General features: G+C 44.5%; 1 long non-coding RNA gene and 1 pseudogene across 3 annotated transcripts in view; one reads left to right on the forward strand and one right to left on the reverse strand.

Annotated features, from left to right (window-relative positions):
• Nucleotides 1–399: 399 nt before the first annotated feature.
• Nucleotides 400–19,468, reverse strand: part of LOC130276531 (uncharacterized) — a 29,986-nt gene continuing 10,917 nt past the window's right edge. Inside the window, exons 1-2 of one of the 3 annotated variants that reach the window (XR_008845153.1) lie at nt 853–1,256; nt 400–751 (exon numbers count right to left, since the gene is read on the reverse strand). This is a non-coding gene — a long non-coding RNA (uncharacterized LOC130276531). Of the gene's footprint in view, nt 781–852; nt 1,257–19,468 lie in introns of those variants that run through there. The other 2 variants (XR_008845154.1, XR_008845156.1) reach the window with 2 other exon arrangements.
• LOC130344618 (U2 spliceosomal RNA) lies at nt 1,795–1,964 on the forward strand (annotated as a pseudogene).

Consider the following 19,468-nt stretch of genomic DNA (forward strand, 5'->3'; position numbering starts at 1 on the left):
GTAGTGGCCATCATCAACGATCGCGCTAATGTTTGTCATTAACCCCTCAGATGCCGTGATCTAAGCAGGTTATGGCAATGCAGGCATTATATTCAAGGATGGAATCACCTGTGGTGATCTGGTGATCATTAAAATGGTGGCTGGAGGTCTTCTCACCTGCCTCCTCCGCTCTCCTAGGGTCCCGTTCATCAGAAAAAGGCTCATGCATGGAAATTGCTGGGTGTCCTATGGTTGCCTTGGTAACTGTACCCCCCAGCATCAGTTGTCTCTCTCTGCACCGCATTATGCAGATCGTGCAGGAGAGCAGCTTTGGACACTTAAAGAAACCTCATGTCATCCACGTTTTGCTAACACTATTTTTCACACACAAATTAAATAAATCGGTCAAACAAGTTACAGAATGGTTTAAAAAGGGGAACTTTATTTATTATATATAAAAATGTTTGTGTAGGGGATTTTTTGTAACCTCCATCACTCACAAAGAGCGTACAGTAACTAATACTCAGGACAGGAAAAACCTCCAGAGGGGAGGAAACCTGTAGGGAATCCATGGCTACTGTATTGCCCTTCCTCTGGGCATACTAAAGGAGGTTACCTCTAGAATTTGGGCAAATGTGTCTGTGTATGTGCGTGATTCGAGGGGCTGTGCCTTCATCCAAATTCTTCTGGAATAGGTCTGGAAATCTCCGTCTTCATCCAACGTCTTGCTGTAGGTCCGGAAATGCTACTCCACATCCTGGAAATAGTGCATCTAAGATAGGAAAACAAAAGATAGATTATCTACATGTTTATTATAGAAAAGCACATTGAACTGCACTAAAGACCTTTTGGTCACAACAATGTGACACTTACCAGTCACAGTAGTGTATGTGACTTTGCATTCTCGGCCCCTACAGTGTCCAGCATCAGCCCCTCACTGATGAAGAATGAGCAGGAGCAGTGTTATATCTGCTCAGTGCTGCTCTCTGGTGGACAATGGTTATGACATCACATGTGTGACACGCTGTTACCTCCTGGGAGTTCTATTTCAGTAGTGCTGCTCTCTGATTGGCTGAACAACAAACAAGCTTTCTAATATATTCTGTATGACTGTTATCTAAGGGATTTTGGGAAATTTTTTATTAAAATGGCGCTACTGGAGCAAAGGATGTCACTCGTCAGACATCCCGGCAGCCATTGATTTAAAATGGTCGTGGTCCCTGCTGCCAGTTCAAGATCAGACACCATGGTCCTAGATTGACATACTGCACCACTGATCCCCTGTGGCTGTCCATCTGTTGCAAAACTACAACTCCCAGCCCTGGGCATGCTTGGAGTGGTAGCTTTGCAACAGCTTGACAGACGTCTGTCGAAAGGGGGGGAAAACCCCACCAAAAATAAAGCAATGTGGGCTTTGAAAAACACCAAACATAAGTAATATTTAATCCCAGCCTAAGCCTAGGAACAGACGAAATTCTTGTTTGATGTTTTTTTTTTCCCAAAAAAAACACCAAAAACTGCCCCATCATTTCCTTTCTCTGCCATCTTTGTGGCATTTTTACTAAAAACACTGGGGTAGTTTGTTAAAACCTGTGAAGAGGAAAAGTCTGGCATTTCATATTACCCTATTGATTCCAACATAACATGTGCCCGCAGCGAGCATGGTGTTTTTTTCTGACAAACACACCAAGTGTAATCCCAGCCGAAATTAATGTTTTCACAATAAGTTGGAACGGTTTGGGCTATATATTTGTATAGTTGCGCCATACAGCACGTGTCACATTTATGCGGCTGCGTTCTGATGGCATATATGGCTCTCGGCCTTTTGGCTAAGATCAAGTGTAGTATCTGTTCTTATCAGTGGTCTAGTCTCTGCCATTGATGTAGGATGGATGCTGCACGGAGGGGGCAGGTGTCTCGGGGCATTCCGGGTTCTGAGGAATCAGCTCGACGGCTGCTCTGATTTGACCTGTCCCCTCCAGGTCTCACCATGAGGCTGAGGGGTTGAAGGCCGAGGTACTTCTGTGCCTCGGGGAGTGGTGACCCTGAGGTGCAGAAACTCACTGGCTGTAATTGTGTTGACCATGAGTGAAACCCGCGACCGCCACTACGCTGGGGTTAGCTACTTGGTTCTTGGGGGGGGTTATGAACCCAGGGTCGAATGGTATTAACCCTTAATGTCACGTGACGCTACTGTAGTCTTGGTATCTCCCGGGGTACTACAGGTCCGGGGAACTCCGTCTCCCCACAGGCTAGCAAGGAAAGAATGGACTCCCCACTAGGTTGCAGTTTAACAGAGGCTTTACTAACTTGAAGATAGGTGGTACAATCTCCACAGCGCTCAACCAAAGTCTCCCAAAGGTTTAACAGACAGTCTCTAGAGGACCACACAGCTTGCAGTGCCTGGCCTTGATATTGCATATATGCTTGGCTCTTACGGCCGGACTAGGAGTTTTAGGTCTGCGCTATATTAGGCTTGAGATTAAAGTCACTTACTGAAGTGTCGGTAGAGTTGTGGCTTTTCACTGGAACTCCTGCACTCCTGAACTCCTGCACACCACTCCACTCAGCCCATCTCCACACCTGAACTCTGAACTGAACTCCAAAGAACTCCTCTACACAGGAATTGCCACCCCTTATATGGGAAGGCTAAACTAAAGCCCATTGGCCAGGCAGCTGTGGATCATAGAGTTGTCTGTATCCCCTTTAGGATTTACAATAAAGTTACATACAAGTAATAACATAATATAACACCTTACACAAAAGTTTAGTCTAGCCATCAGTCCCCCACTCTCACATACCCTGACTAAGCATGAGGTTGCTAGGTAACATACTTAAAGCTACAGACACCTAATAACGGATTGCTAAGTTATAACAGTGCAAATAGACATTAGAAATGGTTGAGTCCCTGTAGGGGAGCCCCCAGGACACTGGAGGTCTCAATCTGACAGGGCCTACAATACCTTGACACAATGTACCTGTACTGGGACACCACATAATGGCTTACTGAGTGGAAGCACTGCACCATGCACTCTTCACCTTTGGCAATCACCCCTTTGATTCCCGGCCTTCTGGCTAGGATTGGGGAAATTTTTTATAGATCCTGCTGGATGTCCGGGCCGTACTTCACGGCGCACATTAATGTAATTATTTATGTCTGTTTTTTCACTGTGCTACTTGAACATGTTTTTGTTTGTCACAGGATTTGTCAGGATGCAGTAAGCCCTTCTGGGTGTCCCTCCTGGCGGTCCAGGGGAGGTGTGTGTGGCCATCAGATTCCGCACCTCCTGGCAAACCTCGGGCATCCCTGCATAGGCAGGATGCTATAATATATGGCACTGCGGGTGATTTCTTGGGCTGACGCTTAGGATGATGCCGGGAGCACTTGTGGTCCCCTAGTAGCTTCCAAGAAAAGGGACATTGAGCCTGGACACTTGCAGGTGTCTTCTGGCCCAGAGGGGGAGGGCGGTTTAATTTCAGAGATGGGCTTTGCGATGGACCGCATCCTGTACCTTTAATTTCTATCATCATCTCGTAAATTCTACTATGTTACTCCAGCTGAATTAATACAGAGAACTATAGTGAACTTTGCACCAACAGACTTTGCAATATAGAGAACTATAGCGAACCTTTGCACTATTTTTATACCTTTTTTTTTATTTTTTATATACCATTTTTATACTATTTTTATACCTATCTTATCCCTAATCCTTTAATCTCCACCTGTATCATTTAGCCTCATTTATTATACCCCGAACTAATGGGGAACTAGTGGGGAACATCTATTATATTAGCTTGAATTTACAATAATTATCTGGAGCCTGCGCTGGGGCCCTGCGCTAGACTTCAGTTATTCTATGTAATACATTGCATTTTATTTAATAAATACTTATATTTCATTGTACTGGATCTAACAATCTTCTTATCTTGTATATCTTTTGAGAACTGATCACATATAATTTGTGTATGTGTAGATATATATATATATATATATATATATATATGTATCATATTATTATTTTTGGACTAATTTCTGGCCTATTTGGGTGTAGGCAACACCATTAACCTCAGGTATATTTTGTTGCTAAGTGAGCTACACAATTTTTTCTGTCTATTTAAAAAAAAAAAAAAAAAATTTCACCGGAGTACCCCTTTAAAGGCTGATAAAGGTCTGATTTGGGGACTACATTCATTTTGTAGTTTGTCCAGGGGCCCTTTCTATATGTTTTACACCGATCTGATTTATATCTCTGTCCTCAGGTACCATTATATCTGGATCATTGTATTGGGTGGGCATAGTATTGCCAGCAACAGGGTGGCAGTGTAAAGGATGGGGGTTGTTTTGCAACAGAGATTGGGAATAGGCTGCAGAAGTGAAGGGCCAAATATGTCTCTGGCCCTATATTTCACAGTCTGTGGGAGAAATAACTATGGTGGTCTGGCCTAGATGGAAAAGAAAAGGTGGGAAAAAGGAGAATGTCTATCTATAACAATAACGATACCACTAGATTCTAATTCTAGATTCTGTGACTGCTTCTGATTGCTTCAAAGGGGTACTCCGGTGGAAAACTTTTTTTTTTTTTTTTTTTTAAACTGGTGCCAGAAAGTTAAACAGATTTGTAAATGACTTCTATTAAAAAATCTTAATCCTTCCAGTACTTATTAGCTGCTGAATACTACAGAGGAAATTATTTTCTTTTTGGAACACAGAGTTCTATGCTGACATCATGACCACGGTGCTCTCTGCTGACCTCTCTGTCCATTTTAGGAACTGTCCAGAGGAGCAGAAAATCCCCATAGAAAATATATGCTGCCCTGGACAGTTCCTAAAATGGACAGAGATGTCAGCAGAGATCACTGTGGTCATGATGTCAGCAGAGAGCACTGTGGTCATGATGTCAGCAGAGAGCACTGTGTTCCAAAAAGAAAATAATTTCCTTTGTAGTATTCAGTAGCTAATAAGTACTGGAAGGATTAAGATATTTTTTTAATAGAAGTAATTTACAAATCTATTTAACTTTCTGGTACCAGTTCATTTAAAAAAAAAAAAAGTTTTCCCCCGAAGTACCCGTTTAACATGGGCATTTTCAATTACACCACTGGGCATATCTCATGTCAAAAATCTACTCCAGCTATGAACCAGTGTAAATTATTAAAGCGTTACTGGCAGTAGAAACCACTTTTTCATTTAATACTTCCCTAAAAACTAAGCATTTTCCTAATATACTTAAATAAAAAATTTGATTTCTAAAGATGTGAAAAATGTTTTAAAAAATGGTCACTAGGGGTCTCTGTCTCTTACATTTAGCAAACAAACCCTGATAACCAAGTCCTTTTGGTCCAGCAACTAGGTGGACCATTTTTTTTTTTTTTGAGGGGAAGAGGACGTGGTTTTCTCCCTGCTGTCCTCATTGCAGTGTGAGACAGTGTGCAGTCTTTTCAGAAAAGAAGCCTTTGCATTCACACTGACAAGCAAAACAAGGTGTTCAATAATTATTTATATGCAAATTGGTTTCTTTTTGGTCATTTTCTGAACTTATTTCTTGTGTGTTTGCAACATATAGGTTCCACATTTTAAAAAGCATGCACTTTGGGCACAAAGCTGGGCAAATGTAAAAATGTTAAAAAAAAATGCCCAAAAAATAGAGGTATTTCGTGTGGACTTGCACGATATAGGTTCCACATGGCTGCATTAGAGTTATATAGAGCATGCATTTTAGGCACAAAACTTTGTAAGCATTAAACCTGTTAAGGCTGTATTTGTGTGAGGGGCATAAGTGTTGAACACCCCTCCACCTCTAGACGCAGTTTACAAGAGTTAGTGCAGGAGGGCGTGAGTATATAACGCCCCCTGTACCTTTTGCGGAAGACACTGCATCCACCGTTTGAATCTTCCACCACTTTTGGAGCTCTGGCAGCCGCACACTGCACTGGAACTTTGTTGTGTCTGAATTAATGTGTTGCACTATGCGCTCCGGCCTCACACGCTCACACCCGCATGCGAGCCCCAGTCCGTCACTCTCCAAGTGTTTCTCCTGCCTCCACCACTCTGCTCCAGCACGCGTGTCCCCTTCCCTTAGGGCGTGCGCGCACCGGAGCTTTAAGATTTAAAGGGCCAGTACACTCATTAGTGTTACCGCCTGTGGCTTGTTTATAAATTCCTCCACCCTCCTCAGTTCTCTGCCGGATCTTTGTTGCCTTGTGTCCTAGAGAAAGCGTTCCGTTGTTTTGCCTTGCCGTTTACCAGATCTCCTGTTCTTGTGACTTGACCTTGCTCCTCTGCCGCCTGCCAACTGAACTCCTACTACTTCCCGATTACGCTACTGTGCTGCCTGCCTTGACCTACTGCTATCTAGACTACGAGTTGCCTCATCCCTCCTGTGCCTCGCATCTCCTCAGCCGCCTGTGTGGTCGAGCCGTGCCAGGGGTAGCGACCTGGGTGTCGCCTGCAGTTGCAAGCCCATCCAGCTTTGCGGCGGGCTCTGGTGAAGACCAGCGGCACCTTAGACTCCGCTCCCTGGTACGGTCCGAGTCATCTGCCACACAGGTCCAGCGGATCCACATACACCGGAGTTCCTGTCTTCAGAAACGTGAGTGTTACATAATGTTAGGTGTCGGGGCATCTCTTTTAGCCTGCTCCCTGCCTCATAGTGGGATGCTGGGTCGCCCATCTTCTGCGTGGTAAAGTATCCGAGTTGTGTCTGCTTTGGATTGGTAAGTGACGTTTTGCGGATTCAACACAGCCGGAGCATTCACAGCGAGACACCAGAGACCCATGGTTGTTGTGCACATCCTCCCATTTCCAAGGAGCAGCATGTTTTCTGGCGATTCCCCAGTGACCCCGCACGATCAGCCAGGTATATATAACGCCGCTGAGTGGGTCACAAAGCTTGGATGGTGCGGCTGGGGTATGGGGATAACTTTTCACAGTACAGAGCCTGGCTGAAGGGTGTAGGGGGACCTGTAGGAGTAAGTAACTAGCGGTGTTGCGTGACTCATGATGTGAGGAGAGCAATTAACTATGGTAGCGTGAACGCTGTCACTCCTGTCATATATGATAAAAGCAATGTCCCGTTACATCCTCCATCTTTGTTCCATAGGTTCATATCCCAGACAGGTGCTGGTTGTGTAACCAGCTAAAATGGCATTCTGATGTATACTGTACTGTAGTGTGCCTATATAAGTCAATGGTGTACTGTATTACAGTATGTTTAATGTTGGAATGGCATAGTGTGGTAGGAAACAGCTCATGCACAATCAATCTATTACGCTCAAGCAGATCAAGATAGCCACATTAGGGCATGTTTCACACACATTTTCTGGCGCATACCACAAACATGTACAAAACAAGATAAATTTTGTTAATTACTGTTTACACGCGTATGGCATGGCTTGGGGCTTACTTTTATAGTTATTTCTACATGTACGGCTGGTGCTTGTCTATTCTCATGCTTGCAGGAGGTGATCTGTGCGTAGCATGTATTCGAAGCTTTGTTCATATTAATTATGTATGTTTTGTATTTATCTGGGGCTTATTGTCTAGTTTACCCAACGTACATTAAAGCAATAAATAAGCGGCAGGTGTTCATAGTATCTTTCCATTATATTCTCACCATGTTTTAGGCATCATAGAGCACACACGGCATGCCTGCAGAAGAGGTACTATTTAGTTATTGTTGCTAACACATCTGCACAAGCAATATCCTCATGACACACAGGCGATGGTTACTTTTCATGGCTAACATGTCTACTCAGGGGGGAGGGTGCACTACATAGTTATTGTCCCTGACACATTTCACAGCAATTGGGTTGTGACACATAGATGGTTGTGTACCCTTCAGGTCTACCTCGGTGGCAGGGGATGCACTATGACTGACACAAAGCAGTGACATACTGACTTGGTTGTTTTCCTGTTATGTCTGCCATGTCTGCCTGGGGAGGCACCACGCAGTTTATTGTTAATGACACGGCTTCAGAGCAATAAAATTACGACACATAGGTGGTTGTTTACCCATTATGCCTGACACGTTGATTCAAAGCACAACATCTCGATATCAAGTACTTACATATTCGTAGTACCTGCCACGTCTGCAGGGGGAATCCCTACCTAGGTTACTACTGACATTACTTCAGATCTCACAGCTAAGTGTATGACTGACTGTGTATAGTCAGGTCTCATCCTCAAGTAAGCTGTTACATGAGTCTCGTTCAATCTACAGGTAAACTTGCGTCACAAGGTCATCATCTTCAAAGGTCTGTCATGTTGTTAGGTTTTATCATTGGTCTAACAATATATTTTTGCCTCTTAATGGCAGGGAATGGCAGGGACAACACTATGTTAATACCTGGCAAGCATTTAACAGTTTCCCTTTTGCAATGTTAATAAAGGTAAGTTGGTTAATATGTACAGAAGTGGGTCTGGTTCAGTGACAGTTTGTTATATTTCAGTGTGGTCGTGATTAACACAACTTCTCAGTACTATGTATCAGCTTACGTGGTGATTAATGGATCGCTGCATTCTGTTTTGCAATATATAGCCAAGCATAGGGTATGTGAGGTGGCTAGAGTGTGAGGTGTTAAGATATGATAATTATTATCATTGTTATTCATCCTACCAGCTTGACTTTTTGCCTACTAAAGGCGTGCCCTCGGACGTGGTTTATGGCACACATCTGACCGCTTTGCTAAAGTTATTGTATTCCTCACAGGTAGGTATGCAACGGTTGCAGCCACGAGCACTAGTGTGAAGCCCTGAGTACAAGTATTAAGCCTGTATTTGTGTAAGGGGCGGAGTTTACAGGAGTTAGTGCAGGAGGGCGTGAGTATATAACGCCCCCTGTACCCTAAGGCGGGCATATGTGGCATTTTGCGGGAACACGCCCTTCCCTCCCTTATATTTATTCATTCCTTATAGGGTATGCCCACTAAAGGTGTGCCCTAGGACGCGGTTTATGGCGCACCTATGACCGCTTTGCTAAGGTTATTGTATTTCTTACAGGTAGGTATGCAACTGTTGAAGCTAGAGATAAGCGAAGTTACAGAAATTTGATTAGTCACGAACCTCGTGGCTCGGCGTTTGCTGACTTTAGTATGCATAAATTAGTTCAGCTTTCAGGTGCTACGGTGGGCTGGAAAAGGTGGATACAGTCCTGTATCCACCTTTTCCAGCCCACTGGAGCAACTGAAAGCTTAACTAATTATGCAGGCTAAAGTCAGCAAATGCTGAGCTGTGAGGTTCGTGACGAATCAAATTTCTGTAACTTCGCACATCTCTAGTTGCAGCCACAAGCACGAGTGTGAAGCCCTGAGTACAAATGTAAAAATGCGGACCTCATGACAGGATAAAGGGCAGGAGCTCATCGTGCTCCTGGAGAAATGCCCACAGCTTCCAAGAGAAGTGCAAAAAGACTGTGCTTAGTAATACATAGATCAAAAGGTATTTTACATATTAACACAGGCGTATTGTTATGCATGCAGGTCTTAAAGTACATTACTACTAGTGTTGAGCGGCATAGGCCATATTCGAATTCGCGAATATTCGCGAATATATGGACGAATATTCATCATATATTCGCGAACATTCGCATATTCGTTATATTCTCTTTTATTTTCGCATATGCGACAATTCGCGTATGCGAAAATTAACATGTGAATATTAGTATATACAAAATTTTACGTACGCGGAAATTCGCATATGCGAAAATTAGCATATGCTAATTTTCGCATATGCAAATTTTCGCGCGCCAGTCTCACACAGTAGTATAACAGCCTTCTTTACACCACACAAGCTGGAAGCAGAGAGGGATGATCACTGTGATGTGTACTGTGAAGAAAAACAAAACAAAAAAAAACCGAATATTCGTAATTACGAATATATAGCGCTATATTCGCGAAATTCGCGAATTCGCGAATATGCGATATTCGCGAATAATATTCGAATTGCGAATATTCGCGAGCAACACTAATTACTACACTGAATTGAGCATTTTTTATTAAAATGTTCTCACTAATAACACTAATGCTTTAAAGGGGTACTCTGTCCCTAGACATCTTATCCCTTATCCAAAGTATAGGGGATAAGATGTCTGATCGCGGGGGTCACGCTGTTGGGACCCCCGCAATCTCCGTTCAGCACCCGGCATTCTAAAGTTTAGAACAATGGTTTCCACGGCGGGGGTTGTGATGTCACATCATGCGTATGGGAGGGTGTGTGGTGTGACGTCACGAGGGGGTGTGGCATGATGTCACGACCCCCGCCACGAGAACCCAGCATTCTAAATATACTGTTTAGAACGCCGGGTACTGCACAGAGATCGCAGGGGGTCCCAGCGGTGGGACCCTTGTGATCAGACATCTTATCCCTATCCTTTGGATACAGCACATGTGACCCTACCCTAAGGGTACGTTAAAGGGGTACTCCGGTGAAAACCTTTTTTTCTTTTAAATCAACTGGTGGCAGAAAGTTAAACATATTTGTAAATTACTATTTCTATTAAATAGTAAATTTCTATTAAAAAAATCTTAATCCTTCCAGTACTTATTAGCTGCTGAATGCTACAGAGGAAATTCCTTTTTTTTTGGAACACTGATGACATCACGAGCACAGTGCTCTCTGCTGACATCTCTGTCCATTTTAGCAACCATGCATAGCAGATGTATGCTAATGGCAGCATGGTGGCTCAGTGGTTAGCACCAAGGTTCAAATCCCACTAAGGACAACAATAAATAAAGTGTTATTATTATTAGAACTGTGCTCGTGATGTCATCAGAGAGCATTCCAAAAAGAAAATAATTTCCTCTGTAGTATTCAGCAGCTAATAAGTACAGGAACGATTAAGATTTTTTAATAGAAGTAATTTACAAATATGTTTAACTTTCTGCCACCTGTTGATTTAAAAGAAAAAAGGTTTTCACCGGAGTACCCCTTTTAACATGTGCATATTTTTGCTGCAGATTGTGCTGCCCATTGACTTCAATGGGTAGCAAAATCTGCTACAGCAGATCTGCAGCAGAAAATATGCACGTATGAACTTACCCAAAGGGTAGGGTCACACATGTCATATATTGCTGTATATTTGCTGCTGCATATTTTCCTACCCAATAAAGTCAATGGGTGGCAAAATCAGCTGTGTATTTGGCTACCTATTGACTTCTATGGGTAGGAAAATACACAGCAAAATACGGCACGTGTGACCCTACCCTAAGGGTTCGTTCTCACGAGCGGAATTATTTGCAGGTTTCCCGCTGCGTGTTTGAAAGAGTATGGGCTCTCTGCAGGAGATTTTCAGCTATGGAATTGAAATCTTCAGTATAAAATCTGCAGCTTCAAATCCTGCGCATCAAATATGCGCAGGATACTGTATGTGTGAAAAAACACTAAAGGGGTATTCCAGCCTTATTTAAAAAACAATATGCTGCTGGGATTATAATAGAGAAAAAAAAAACACGATCCTTACCTAGCCCCTTCCCCCGCAGATCCTGTTCATCTCCATCTGGCCCCCCTGATCATCTTTCTTTCCTGCTCCAGGAAAAGTGTTCCATGATGAGGAATTGTTCTGTCTCTGCTAGTAGCTGAGTGGGCAGGTCCTGCTCCAAGTGATCATCTCGGAAGCAGGAAAGAGAGAAGATTGGGGGGGGGGGGGGGGGAGACAGAGTATGTTTTTTTTTTTTTTTTCTACTTTCCCCCTGCCCCAGCAACATATTGTTAACCCCTTTCTGATCCATACTTTCATGTATGTCATGGGTTGGGTGAGCTGAACATGACACTGGTCTGCTGACATCGTCCGGTACTGACTGACATTGGAGATCACTCTGATGTCTGTCATGTAAATGGTCAATACTGATCACAGCATTTAAACATTAAATGCCGGTAATCCCTGGTGTCTAGTGGTCCCAACGGCAACCTCGCAATGGTTACAGGTGGAAGGCAGGGCTTTATGTGTCCCCCAGTTTCTTCTCTGGCTCAGTGATTGCTGTAGCTTGCCTTTGGCAGGCTGTAGCAATTGAGTGCAGATAACATAGGTTATATATGTTTTTATATTAATGTGTTTACACTTTTCACAATTCTACAGTACTTTTCTAAATGTTTAAAAAACCTAATAAAATTTGTTAAAATGCAATAGCATTACAGTGATCCATGTAAGTCATCTAATGATGGCTTACAACAGGCCCCTAACACATCTCCATAGATGAAAAAATAAAGTTAAAAGTTATCTATTTCTACCCATAGAATAAAGATAGTATGTAAGTTTTACTGTATAAGGAATGTGAAACAAATTGTGCCACAAAATTCGCAATTCCACTTTTTTTTCCCTCAAGTTTTCCCTACATATAATGTTTTACTGGCTTTGTTATGATAAAATGAAGTGTGCCTATGAAAAGTACAATCTGTCCTACAAAAAATAACTCTAACACAACTTTGTCAGTGAAAAAATAAAAAAGTTCTGTGTCTTAGAAGGTAAGGAGGAAGAAAATGTAAGGCACTTTCACACTGCCATTGCTCCCCGTCGAGAACGGCTGTTAATGTCTCTCTTTTTTTTTTATTTTGGTGTGGCTTTAACGCCCGTTGTTATGATGCGGAGCAACGGGCAACAACGGGTCCTGGCGACTCCCATTTACTATAATGGAGACTGCTGGGTGCCATTTATGACAGGAATAGGCTACTTTCACACTGCATTTGTGTCCTGGCAGTACACCAACCATTGCAAAACGACAGAAGTATAGCGGAAGAAAAATTTGTACATGCATCATCACCTTTTTCTCCCTCTATCCTCCTGTAAAACAACATACCCCATCAATTGTATCAGGCTGTGCCCATTAAAGGCCCCAAAAAAAGAGCCTAACAGACCCTTTATGGGCAGGTCACAACGGCAGTGTGAAAGTAGCTATATTGGGAGAAAAAGACAGCACTAGCAGTAATTTTTCTCCAGATATTCACCCAGGCTCCCCCAACGGCCGTCACACTGCCATGTGCTAATGGCAGTTTGAAAGAAGCTGTCAGGCCCAAGGCCTGATTATTAAAATCCTATATGTGTATTATAAGTTATGACTGTGTGTGATGGATTGTCCAGGACATGGGTGAGAGGTCATTCGGACGGTGTGTCCTTTTGTGTATTGCATTTTATTGGGGGTCTGGCTGTCTGTTTGTATCTCTTTTGAAGTCATGCACTCTGGTCTCATCATATAATCAAAGAGATAAGGGGTCAGGAAGAGAGATGCCCCACCTGGTGGGATCAGAGGGGAGGGGGGGAATGGAGTTTCCCTCCAAAGAGGCAGATAAGACTTAAAATGCTGGACTCAATTTGGTGTTGGAGGCTGTGCAAAAAGCTGACAAGACCATCCTAAGAACAGCTGGAACCACTGCTATATCATCATGCTGTAAGAACTTCATCTTTTGTTTTCTGAACTTGCCTTGCCAAACTCTTTTATATATTTTTGTAACTGTATGTAATTTGTTTCTGTATTTTTATATAGTCAGCACTGTGATACCTTTTATCAGATTAAATGTTTAATTAATCAGCTCTGGTCTTTGATCTCTAAATATATGAGCTCACCTTTCTGAAGGCAGCTCTGGTGGAAACACGTTTATCTCAGGGTTAATTTGGTGACTTGCTGGGACTAGTAGTGGATACCCAGAGGTCTGGTGGCCTTAACCCTTGCCCCATCACACTCTCTCTAGCGTCTTGGCTGGACCGATAGGGTGTGATCGTGACAACTGGTGGCAGCGTCTGGATATATTTAGAGATTTTTAGTGCTTGCTGGATTTTACCTGTAAGGAAATCTTAGCACTAAAAAGAAATTGCATACATCTTCTTGTGTGTAAATTCCAAAGACAGAGCTCAGTGCTGGTTTAAAAGACATACAAAAAGAGTGCAAGACAGTTCTGTCCTCCCCATTTCCTGTTTTACCTCCTCTGTCTCATCTCAGAAATATGGAGGCATATCGCAAGCAGCCCAAGCCTGCACTGGAGCTAATGTGCCAAGAAAAGGACATCCCTACTACAGGAAAGAACTAGGAACAACTTATTGCTGATCTTGTGGAGTATGATGGCCGTGCTGAGTGACATGAGACAAAGTCCAACAGCTGGAACTGCCATCCAAGGACTGATATCTCCTGGGGAACACAGCAACATTACTCCCTATCAGGACAGTACTCCACATGAGGCCTTGGACTCTTATATGCGGACTGCCTTACAGCACCTTGGGGATGTGGATGCTAATATGAAACTCCAATTGCTTCTCCAGTACCAAACCGCAGAGAGAGAGGCACAGATACAAGCTGCCGAGAGAGAGGCACAGATACGAGCTGCAGAGAAAGAGGAGTCAGAAAGAGAGGCCCAGCGGAGGCACGAATTGGAGGTTCTGAGGCTGAGACAGGATGCTTCATCCGCACGGAGTGATGTGCAGGATCAAGGAGACCACAAACCCCACTTTGAACATTTCCCCATGTTGGAGAAAGATGGTGATCTGGATGTGTTCCTGAGGGGATTTGAAAAGGTTTGCCGGCAGTTCCATCTACCTAAGGAACAGTGGGGACGATATCTAACCCCACGGTTGCGAGGGAAAGCTCTGGATGTGTTTGCTTCGCTTCCCTCTGAGAGTGACCAGGACTATGAGGCAATAAAATCTGCCCTGCTAAAAAGTTTTAATCTGACTCCAGAGGCTTATCGGAAAAAGTTTCGGACTTTGCAACAAAGCGCCACAGAAAGCTGCACTGAACATGCAGGTCAGCTAAGGACTGCATTCAGGCAATGGACTGGGGGCCAAGTCACTACCTATGAGGCCATGTCTGGCGGCTTTAACCCTTGCCCCATCACACTCTCTCTAGCGTCTTGGCTGGACCAATAGGGTGTGATCGTGACAGAAGTCTAAGCCACAAATCCAAATTTGAAGGGTTAAAGGACATCTGCAGCGACAAAAACATATCCCCTATCCACAGGATAGGACATGTGTCTGATCGCAGGGGGTCAGACCGGTGGGACCCCCCGCGATCTCCCGGACGGGTCCGCGGCATCACCGTGCTGTGCGCCGGCTAATGCGTGTAACATCGAGCTCACTGAGCTCGACAGACACGCCCCCTCCCTTCAGCTCTATGGGAGAGGTGGGGAGGCATGAATGCTGCATACCTCCCTCTTCCAAAGAGATATAAGGAGGGGGCGTGTTGGCTGCAACGTCATGCTACGGCCGATACACCTCCGTACAGGAGAGCCGCAGCAATTCCGGGACTTCGTGCAGGAGATTGCAGGGGTCCCAGCATTCAGACACTTATTCCCTATCCTGTGTATAGGGGGATACGTTTTTTTCCGCTGCAGATTTGCTTTAACCTGTTCAGGACGCAGGGCGTATGCATACGCCCTGCATCCCGAGTCCTTAAGGACGTAGGGCGTATGGATACGCCCGTCGGAATTCCGGTCCCTGCCGCTAGCCGGTTGGGGACCGGACTGGGATGCCTACTGAAATCATTCAGCAGGCATCCCTGAATTCAGTTCAGACATGCGATTTTCTGCTATTTCCGGACTGATCGGGTCTCTGGTGACCTGATCGCCCGGAAAATAGGGATGATCGGAGCTGTCAGTGACAGCCCCGATCATCCCGAGGGATAGGAGCGAGGTTGCAGTGCTTTGATCGCCTCCTTTCCCCTGCCATTACTCAGCAATGAGTACTGACCAATGGCAGTGGAAGACGGGGGGTTGCCATGGAAACCCCCCGCTCTGCCCACCCCTGGATGTCGGGCAGAACAGGGGAAGAAGATGGCGGCCGGTACCTGAAGAGAAGATGCTGTGGGGACCGCCGATCGTCGGTGACAGCAGCGGAGATCAGTGGCGCAGGTAGGGAAGCGACAGTGGGGGGGGGGGGGAAGGAAGGTGGAAGTAAAGCAATATTTACTGCTGCCCTTCTAATGGTTGTAAAACTGCAACTCCCAGCATGCCCAGACAGCCAAAGGCTGTCTGGGCATGCTGGGAGTTGTAGTTGTGCAACATCTGGAGGGTCACAGTTTGGAGACCACTATTACAGTGGTGCCTGAAAGGTATAACTGTATAATCTACTCAGTACCCCTGGTACTGGTTCTCTGTCTTTTCTGTACCCCTGGTACTAGGTCCAATTTGGCTTAAGGCTTGTACATGCACACAAGATGCCGTCTAAGTACGCTCTGTTTTACTATTTGCCAACGTTCATATATATACCATGTTGCTTAATAGTTACAAGTCAGCAGAACACAAGAACAGGATGTACGTGCACAACAGTTAGGAATCAGCAGTTGAGATAACGAGAAGTACGATACGAGCCTTGCGGTTACAAACGGCAGAATCAAGATATATCATACAAGATTACAGAATTAAGATACACATCATACAACATTACAGATCTGTATTATTCTATCAAGACTCTTGTACCCTTCAATCCCCTCTTAAAACCAGTTGTCACTTTAGACAACTTGGTTTTTCTTGTTTTCTATTTTCTTTTGAAAAGTCTTTATGTAGGCAGTATAGCCTTCTGCTGAGTGACGGTGAAGTAGAGGGACTTGGGTGTCTGATGAGGTGGAGAGGAGGATTTTAGTATCTGCAGCAGGTCTTGGCTTGCAGCGTTTCATACATAAGAAAATAAGTTTTATTGACACATATACTATGAGGGCAATGACAGTAATGTGTATTATGAGCTGCAGAACGCCCCCTATCCATCCTCCTACGCCCTTGAGCCAGGTAGCGGGATTCAATATTGAAAAGGTATCCCCCCACCACTTATCCCTGTTGATTTCATTGTCTTTGGCATATTTGTCCCTCAATTTTTGTATGTTCTCAAGCTGGTGGTGCATCTGAATTGTTCCTGAAGTGTCTATGTAATGGCAACAAGTAGGACCTATGATTTGACACATCCCTCCTTGAGCTGCTGTGAGATAGTCCAAGACTATTGCGTGTTGGTTAGTCACTATCATCAGTTGATTTTGCACGGACACAGAGGTATTAGTAATTTCTAAAATGTCATATATTTGGTCGTCGAGGTAGTTAGTGGCTTCGACTAACTTATCCCATATTTGCATCACCATTGGATATATAAAAATGGTGCTAAAAAGCTTGTTGGTTATTCCCATTTGTACAACATGTGGCCTACCGTTTTCCCTTTCTTTGTTATCTGCTGCTCTTCGGTATAACATGTGTTTAGGAGCTGCTCTCATGTCAATGTCGTCGTTGGATATGACAAAGGTGGAGGGGGTAAGTCTAGCTAGGGTGCATGTGCCTTTGACCCCTACCGGCAACCACTTGTAGGCTTCCCTACCACATACCCAATAGATGTCTCGTGGGAGCTCCCAGAAAGAGGAATGTTGATTGATAAGTTTATTAACTATGTCAATGAGTCTAGAGGCATTTGTTAAGTAACACCAGGAAGGTATCTGTCCTAATCTACCGCAGTAGCCCACATCTGGGTTATTACATGTTGGTTCAGTAAGTTGGTATTCTGACGTGTCATTACATGGTTGGTGTCCTGTTATATTATAGCAGTCTACATCTTGAGTAGCCTGAGTAATGAGGGTGTTATTTGGCCACCTTGGGTCATGTAAGTACCTTTCTATCTGGCTGGGTTTAAGAAGATCAGTACTTGCGGATGTCCTGTTAAAACTAACTTTCATTCCTTCTGTGGGGATTGCTCCTAGGTCTAGTATATGTGTGACCACTCGAGTTACCCAGGAACCCCCCTTGAAAGCCAACACTTGTTGTGGTCCTAGGCCTGGGCTGCTTAAGTTTCCCTGCCACCATGGCTGCCCCACCCATCCTACTATAGGAATACCCACTGAGGTGTTTCAGTTCTTTGCATATGGTGTCTCATTGTCAGCAAGCATGTCAAAACAGTCTCCCTGAAATAATTCATATGAGGGCACAGGGATAGCAAAGTAGGGCATGCTTTGGGCAGACACAGGGGCATGGGTGCATATCCAACAATCCTTTGCAGTGAGGTTTTGTGCTAACATTATATGGTGTTTCAGGAACTTATTGTTTGGGTGTCTCTCTAATTCATTCTGTAGAGTCACCGTGGGGTGTATCAAAGTCAATAAAGTCATTAATGCAAACATCAGGAGACTTAGTTTCTTCAACCATCTGCCAGAACAAGGCCAGGGCATCAGCGGGTACATCTTTCGGTAGGCTTTCAAGGTCAGGGCTGTCTGCCCCCGTTATTACCTCCTTTGGGTGATGTTGAACGAGTTTGATCCGAGAGGCGTGAATCCAAGAAGGGATTCCGTCTTCCGTGAGAACCGCCGTCCTCGTCACGGCAACAACTGTGGTTGGGGGTCCAAAGGTGAAGTCTCCGGGCTTCTTTCCTTTCGACAGAGTTTTAACCAGGACAGTGTCGCCTTCCTGGAACTGGTGTGTTGGTTCCTGTGGGAGAGAAGGAGAATTACAGACAACATTTTGTTCTACTTTATCAAGGGTTTGGATAAGGTCTGTGACATATTGTTCCCTTATCTGGTCGAGGTCCCCTTCTTCTGTTATAAGTGGTCGTTGGGCCCATGGAGTCGGGAAAGGCCTACCCATGGAAATGAGCAATAAAACTGGGGCACTGTGTTGGGTTATGCATGGTGTCCCCTCTTTGCAGATCAATCCTGTTACAGGATTTTTCTGCAATACCGGATAACACCAATCATATTCCTCTTGTTCGGGAACAGAGGACTGGAGAGAGAAGAAGTTGTGTGTCTACGAGTGAAGGAGGTGTAAGAACTGGTAACATCAGTGAGACGGGTTGTTGTGTAGCAGCCAGTTTGGCAGTGTGGTCTGCTAGAGCATTGCCCTTTGAAATGTGATCAGTCCCACGTGTGTGTGTCCTGCAGTGAATGATGACTAATTGTGATGGTAGGGTAAGTGCATGTTAATGGTGACAGGTTTCTTATCAAAAAGTGTACAGGCTCTTGTGAGGGCGATGAGTTCTGCAGCTTGTGCGGACTTATAGGGGATGAACTGGGCCTTGAGGACAATGTCAGGTAATTGGACAATGGCATAACTGGCATAGTAAACATTGTCATTGGGGCGTGTACATGACCCATCTACAAAGACTTCTGGAGCATCAGGTATGGGCACTGAAGAGAGGTCGGGTCTGGGTGAGGCGTCAGTGTGGATGACTGGCAAGCAGTCATGTATGTCCGGCATCACATCATCATGAATTTTCAGGCCAACTAGTGTGCAGGGCCATATGTAGGGGAGGCATACACCATTTTCAAGGATGGATTACTGAGGAGAATTGCCTCATATCCAGAGAGCCGTTGTGTTTACATGTGTTGTGTATGTAGGCCTTTAAGGAGAGAGATAACATCATGAGAAGTGTACAAGGCAGTGTCATGTCCTAAATTGATGATGGTAGCTTGTTCAACAATCATAGCACAGGCAGCAAGAGCTCGCAGACATGCCGGCATCCCCTGTACGGAGACGGGCATCACCTTTGAGAAAAAAGCACAAGGACGCAGTTTGCCTCCGTGAAATTGTGTCAGCACACCCGCCATGGTT

Source organism: Hyla sarda, chromosome 1 (genome assembly GCF_029499605.1).
Source record: "Hyla sarda isolate aHylSar1 chromosome 1, aHylSar1.hap1, whole genome shotgun sequence".
Classification (NCBI taxonomy): domain Eukaryota; kingdom Metazoa; phylum Chordata; class Amphibia; order Anura; family Hylidae; genus Hyla; species Hyla sarda.